Below are 7,500 nucleotides of genomic sequence, written 5' to 3'. Positions count from 1 at the left end.
TTAAAGTCCTTTTCATCCAGGAGACCGACCCTTCCTGCAAAGCGTCCCAAATGGTCCTTCGTCGTCGGATATCTGTCGGGAAATACCGCTCTATGGAACTGTTTATTTCATCCATCCACTGCACCTGCTGTTCTGACATCAGCATCCGAGAATAGTGTCCCGTACTGGGACATGGTCTGGCATATCCCGCTCTCTGGAACTATGTTCTGTTTATTTTCTTCATCCACTGCACCTGCTGTTCTGACATCAGCATCCGAGAATAGTGTCCCGTACTGGGACATGGTCAGGGATCTCCCGCTGTCTGGAACTGTGTATTCATCCATCCACTGCACCTGCTGTTCTGCCATCACTGTCCGGGAACAGTGTGCCGTTCTGGGTCATGGTCTGGGTTCTGCCGCTCTCTGGAGCTGTTATTTTCATCCATGCGGTACACCTGCTGGTCTGCCATCACTGTCCGGGAACAGTGTGTCGTTCTGGGACTTGGTCTGGGTTCTGCCGCTCTCTGGAGCTCTTTATTCCTCCATCCACTGCACCTGCTGTTCTGCCATCACTGTCCGGGAATAGTGTGTCGTTCTGGGTCATGGTCTGGGATATCACGCTCTCTGGAACTCTTTATTCATCCATGCGGTACACCTGCTGTTCTGCCATCACTGTCCGGGAATAGTGTGTCGTTCTGGGTCATGGTCTGGGTTCTGCCGCTCTCTGGAACTCTTTATTCATCCATGCGGTACACCTGCTGTTCTGCCATCACTGTCCGGGAATAGTGTCCCGTACTGGGACATGGTCTGGCATATCCCGCTCTCTGGAACTATGTTCTGTTTATTTTCTTCATCCACTGCACCTGCTGTTCTGACATCAGCATCCGAGAATAGTGTCCCGTACTGGGACATGGTCAGGGATCTCCCGCTGTCTGGAACTGTGTATTCATCCATCCACTGCACCTGCTGTTCTGCCATCAGTGTCCGGGAACAGTGCTTCTTCATGGGATATCAGCCGGGATCTCACGCTCTCTGGAACTGTTTATTTCATCCATCCACTGCACCTGCTGTTCTGACATCAGCATCCGAGAATAGTGTCCCGTACTGGGACATGGTCAGGGATCTCACGCTGTCTGGAACTGTGTATTCATCCATCCAGTGCACCTGCCGTTCTGCCATCAGTGTCCGAGAACAGTGCTTCTTCATCGGATATCAGCCGGGATCTCACGCTCTCTGGAACTGTTTATTTCATTTATCCACTGCACCTGCTGTTCTGACATCAGCATCCGAGAATAGTGTCCCGTACTGGGACATGGTCAGGGATCTCACGCTGTCTGGAACTGTGTATTCATCCATCCAGTGCACCTGCCGTTCTGCCATCAGTGTCCGAGAACAGTGCTTCTTCATCGGATATCAGCCGGGATCTCACGCTCTCTGGAACTGTTTATTTCATTTATCCACTGCACCTGCTGTTCTGACATCAGCATCCGAGAATAGTGTCCCGTACTGGGACATGGTCAGGGATCTCACGCTGTCTGGAACTGTGTATTCATCCATCCAGTGCACCTGCCGTTCTGCCATCAGTGTCCGAGAACAGTGCTTCTTCATCGGATATCAGCCGGGATCTCACGCTCTCTGGAACTGTTTATTTCATCCATCCACCGCACCTGCCGTTCTGCCATCAGTGTCCGAGAACAGTGCTTCTTCATCGGATATCAGCCGGGATCTCACGCTCTCTGGAACTGTTTAATTCATCCATCCACTGCACCTGCTGTTCTGCCATCAGTGTCCGACAATAGCGCTTCTTCATCGGATATCAGCCGGGATCTCACGCTCTCTGGAACTGTTTATTTCATCCACCGCACCTGCTGTTCTGCCATCAGTGTCCGACAACAGCGCTTCATCATCGGATAACTGCCGTGAAATACCGCTCTCTGGAACTGTTTATTTCATCCACCGCACATGCTGTTCTGCCATCAGTGTCCGACAACAGCGCTTCATCATCGGGTAACTGCCGTGAAATACCGCTCTCTGGAACTGTTTATTTCATCCACCGCACCTGCTGTTCTGCCATCAGTGTCCGACAACAGCGCTTCATCATCGGATATCTGCCGTGAAATACCGCTCTCTGGATCTGCTCTGTTCTGGCAGGTAATCAGGGAGATTTTAAGTAGATGAGTGTCCGGGAATAGTGCACTGCACTCGGGCAGGTCACGCCGCGTAACCCGCCCCGTATCCCGGTTCCCGAACCCGCTTTTCCGCCCAAAGTTGTCCGAAGATGCTTAGGCCCAGCTGGGGAACGCTCCCCACGAAGCCCGGGTCTCAGCCCTGGAGCCCTGTGTTTCCGAAAACCAGGTTTCTGAAATCTGCGACCTGGTGGCCCAGTGATGTCAGCTGGAACTTTTTTTTTCGGGGCCGTCCAAATTTCTCCAGGGGATTTTAGGGCTTTGCGCCACATATTCCGACTTTTACTTAGTTTCTGACGGAGCCAAAAAAGTCCGGGTTTTTTTGCCCTCCTTATCGTCCCGACTGGAAACTTTAACTTTTTTTTTAAGTCAGAAAATTAAAGTCTTTTTCATCCAGGAGACCGACCCTTCCTTCAAAGTGTCCCATACAGTGCTTCGTCATCGGACATCGGCCGGGATCTCACGCTCTCTGGAACTGTTTATTTCATCCATCCACTGCACCTGCTGTTCTGACATCAGCATCCGAGAATAGTGTCCCGTACTGGGACATGGTCTGGGTTCTGCCGCTCTCTGGAACTATGTTCTGATTATTTCCTTCATCCACTGCACCTGCTGTTCTGACATCAGCATCCGAGAATAGTGTCCCGTACTGGGACATGGTCTGGCATATCCCGCTCTCTGGAACTATGTTCTGATTATTTCCTTCATCCACTGCACCTGCTGTTCTGACATCAGCATCCGAGAATAGTGTCCCGTACTGGGACATGGTCTGGCATATCCCGCTCTCTGGAACTATGTTCTGTTCATTTCCTTCATCCAGTGCACCTGCTGTTCTGCCATCAGTGTCCGACAATAGCGCTTCATCATCGGATATCTGCCGTGAAATACCGCTCTCTGGATCTGCTCTGTTCTGGCAGGTAATCAGGGAGATTTTAAGTAGATGAGTGTCCGGGAATAGTGGGCCGTTCTGGGACTTGGTCTGGGATATCACACTCTCTGGAACTATGTTCTGTTTATTTCCTTCATCCAGTGCACCTGCTGTTCTGCCATCAGTGTCCGACAATAGCGCGCCGTTCTGGGACTTGGTCTGGGATATCACGCTCTCTGGAACTATGTTCTGTTTATTTCCTTCATCCAGTGCACCTGCTGTTCTGCCATCAGTGTCCGACAATAGCGCGCCGTTCTGGGACTTGGTCTGGGATATCACGCTCTCTGGAACTATGTTCTGTTTATTTCCTTCATCCAGTGCACCTGCTGTTCTGCCATCAGTGTCCGACAATAGCGCGCCGTTCTGGGACTTGGTCTGGGATATCACGCTCTCTGGAACTATGTTCTGTTTATTTCCTTCATCCAGTGCACCTGCTGTTCTGCCATCAGTGTCCGACAATAGCGCGCCGTTCTGGGACTTGGTCTGGGATATCACGCTCTCTGGAACTATGTTCTGTTTATTTCCTTCATCCAGTGCACCTGCTGTTCTGCCATCAGTGTCCGACAATAGCGCTTCATCATCGGATATCTGTCGTGAAATACCGCTCTCTGGAACTGTGTATTAGTCCGTCCGCTGCACCTGCTGTTCTGACATCAGCATCCGAGAATAGTGCGCCGTTCTGGGACATGGTCTGGTCTCTGCCGCTCTCTGGAACTCTGTATTCATCCATGCGTTACACCTGCTGTTCTGACATCAGCATCCGAGAATAGTGTCCCGTTCTGGGACATGGTCTGGGTTCTGCCGCTCTATGGAACTGTGTGTTCATCCGTCCACTGCACCTGCTGTTCTGCCATCAGCATCCGAGAATAGTGCCCCGTACTGGGACATCAGCCAGGACGCACCGCCGTCATCTCGTTCGTTCGCTCAGTCATCCATCCACGAAAGCTACCGATCAGCCACAGTGCCCGGAATGATGCCTCCGGCCGGGGTAGCGTCCGCTTGCTCCCCGACAGCCAGTTCTGCATGAGGCTCCGGTTCTTCCACCCCCGCCACTGTCCGAGGGTGTCCGAAAATACTGAGGTCTGAGTCGGATCCGAACCGCACAAACGCCGGTCTTCACGACTGGAGGCCTATGTTTCTAAAAACCGGGTTTCAGGAATCTGCGACCTGGTGGCCCAGTGATGTCGGCTGGAACTTTTTTTTTCCGGTCCGCTCAAAATTCTCCAGGCATTTTCTGAGCTTTCCTTCACATAGTCCGACTTTTACTTAGTTTCTGACGGAGCCAAAAAAGTCCGGGTTTTTTTGCCCTCCTTATCGTCCCGACTGGAAACTTTAACTCCGTATTTTAAGTCAGAAAATTAAAGTTCTTTTCATCCAGGAGACCGACCCTTCCTTCAAAGTGTCCCATACAGTGCTTCGTCATCGGACATCGGCCGGGATCTCCCGCTCTCTGGAACTGTGTATTCATCCATGCGGTACACCTGCTGTTCTGCCATCACTGTCCGGGAATAGTGTGTCGTTCTGGGACTTGGTCTGGTCTCTGCCGCTCTCTGGAGCTCTTTATTCATCCATGCGGTACACCTGCTGTTCTGCCATCACTGTCCGGGAATAGTGTGTCGTTCTGGGTCATGGTCTGGGTTCTGCCGCTCTCTGGAACTCTTTATTCATCCATGCGGTACACCTGCTGGTCTGCCATCACTGTCCGGGAATAGTGTGTCGTTCTGGGACTTGGTCTGGTCTCTGCCGCTCTCTGGAACTCTTTATTCATCCATGCGGTACACCTGCTGTTCTGCCATCACTGTCCGGGAATAGTGTGTCTTTCTGGGACTTGGTCTGGGTTCTGCCGCTCTCTGGAACTCTTTATTCATCCATGCGGTACACCTGCTGTTCTGCCATCACTGTCCGGGAACAGTGTGCCGTTCTGGGACTTGGTCTGGTCTCTGCCGCTCTCTGGAACTCTTTATTCATCCATGCGGTACACCTGCCGTTCTGCCATCACTGTCCGGGAATAGTGTGTCGTTCTGGGACTTGGTCTGGGTTCTGCCGCTCTCTGGAGCTCTTTATTCCTCCATCCACTGCACCTGCTGGTCTGCCATCACTGTCCGGGAATAGTGTGTCGTTCTGGGACTTGGTCTGGGTTCTGCCGCTCTCTGGAACTCTTTATTCATCCATGCGGTACACCTGCTGTTCTGCCATCACTGTCCGGGAATAGTGTGTCGTTCTGGGTCATGGTCTGGTCTCTGCCGCTCTCTGGAACTCTTTATTCATCCATGCGGTACACCTGCTGTTCTGCCATCACTGTCCGGGAACAGTGTGCCGTTCTGGGACTTGGTCTGGTCTCTGCCGCTCTCTGGAACTCTTTATTCATCCATGCGGTACACCTGCTGTTCTGCCATCACTGTCCGGGAATAGTGTGTCGTTCTGGGTCATGGTCTGGTCTCTGCCGCTCTCTGGAACTCTTTATTCATCCATGCGGTACACCTGCTGTTCTGCCATCACTGTCCGGGAACAGTGTGCCGTTCTGGGTCATGGTCTGGTCTCTGCCGCTCTCTGGAACTCTTTATTCATCCATGCGGTACACCTGCTGTTCTGCCATCACTGTCCGGGAATAGTGTGTCTTTCTGGGACTTGGTCTGGTCTCTGCCGCTCTCTGGAACTCTTTATTCATCCATGCGGTACACCTGCTGTTCTGCCATCACTGTCCGGGAACAGTGTGCCGTTCTGGGACTTGGTCTGGTCTCTGCCGCTCTCTGGAACTCTTTATTCATCCATGGGGTACACCTGCTGGTCTGCCATCACTGTCCGGGAACAGTGTGCCGTTCTGGGTCATGGTCTGGTCTCTGCCGCTCTCTGGAACTCTTTATTCATCCATGGGGTACACCTGCTGGTCTGCCATCACTGTCCGGGAACAGTGTGCCGTTCTGGGTCATGGTCTGGTCTCTGCCGCTCTCTGGAGCTGTTATTTTCCTCCATCCGGTACACCCACTGCTCTGCCATCACTGTCCGAAAATAGTGCTCCGAAATCGGGTAAGTCGCGCGGGGGGCCACCCCCGTATCTCGGCTCCAGGAGCCTCTTTCCGCCCGGGGCCTGGCCCACTATGCTTAGGTCCAGCTGGGGAACGCTCCCCCCGAAGCTCGGGGCCCTGTCCTGGAGATCTCTGTTTCCGAAAACCAGGTTTCTGAAATCTGCGACCTGGTGGCCCAGTGATGTGAGCTAAAAAAAAATTTATCGAAGCGATCTAAAAAAGCCCAGGCATTTTCTGGGCTTTCCTTCACATATTCCGACTTTTACTTAGTTTCTGACGGAGCCAAAAAAGTCCGGGTTTTTTTCGCTCCACATAGTCCCGACTGGAAACTTTAACTTTTTTTTTTTTCCATTATTTCACCCGCGGAGGTCCGCAAACACCTCCAGGGGCCCACAACGGCCGAATTGGACCCGGAAAAAGACACCAGAACCCGGATCTCTCTACCAGACACCCCCAGAGCCCGGAACACGGACCCAAACACCTCCAGAGGCCCACAACGGCCGAATTGGACCCGGAAAAAGACGCCAGAACCCGGATCTCTTTACCAGACACCCCCAGAGCCCGGAACTCGGACCCAAACACCTCCAGAGGCCCACAACGGCCGAATTGGACCCGGAAAAAGACGCCAGAACCCGGATCTCTTTGCCAGACACCCCCAGAGCCCGGAACTCGGACCCAAACACCTCCAGAGGCCCACAACGGCCGAATTGAACCCGGAAAAAGACGCCAGAACCCGGATCTCTTTACCAGACACCCCCAGAGCCCGGAACTCGGACCCAAACACCTCCAGAGGCCCACAACGGCCGAATTGAACCCGGAAAAAGACGCCAGAACCCGGATCTCTTTACCAGACACCCCCAGAGCCCGGAACTCGGACCCAAACACCTCCAGAGGCCCACAACGGCCGAATTGAACCCGGAAAAAGACGCCAGAACCCGGATCTCTTTACCAGACACCCCCAGAGCCCGGAACACGGACCCAAACACCTCCAGAGGCCCACAACGGCCGAATTAAGTCCGGAAAAAGACGCCAGAACCCGGATCTCTTTACCAGACACCCCCAGAGCCCGGAACTCGGACCCAAACACCTCCAGAGGCCCACAACGGCCGAATTGGACCCGGAAAAAGACGCCAGAACCCGGATCTCTTTACCAGACACCCCCAGAGCCCGGATGAGCTCCACAAACACCTCCAGAGGCCCACAACGGCCGAATTGGACCCGGAAAAAGACGCCAGAACCCGGATCTCTTTACCAGACACCCCCAGAGCCCGGATGAGCTCCACAAACACCTCCAGAGGCCCACAACGGCCGAATTGAACCCGGAAAAAGACGCCAGAACCCGGATCTCTTTACCAGACACCCCCAGAGCCCGGATGAGCTCC

This window comes from Gasterosteus aculeatus, chromosome 14 (assembly GCF_964276395.1).
Source record: "Gasterosteus aculeatus chromosome 14, fGasAcu3.hap1.1, whole genome shotgun sequence".
NCBI classification, from domain to species: Eukaryota; Metazoa; Chordata; class Actinopteri; order Perciformes; family Gasterosteidae; genus Gasterosteus; species Gasterosteus aculeatus.
Note: the sequence above shows the minus strand (reverse complement) of the source record.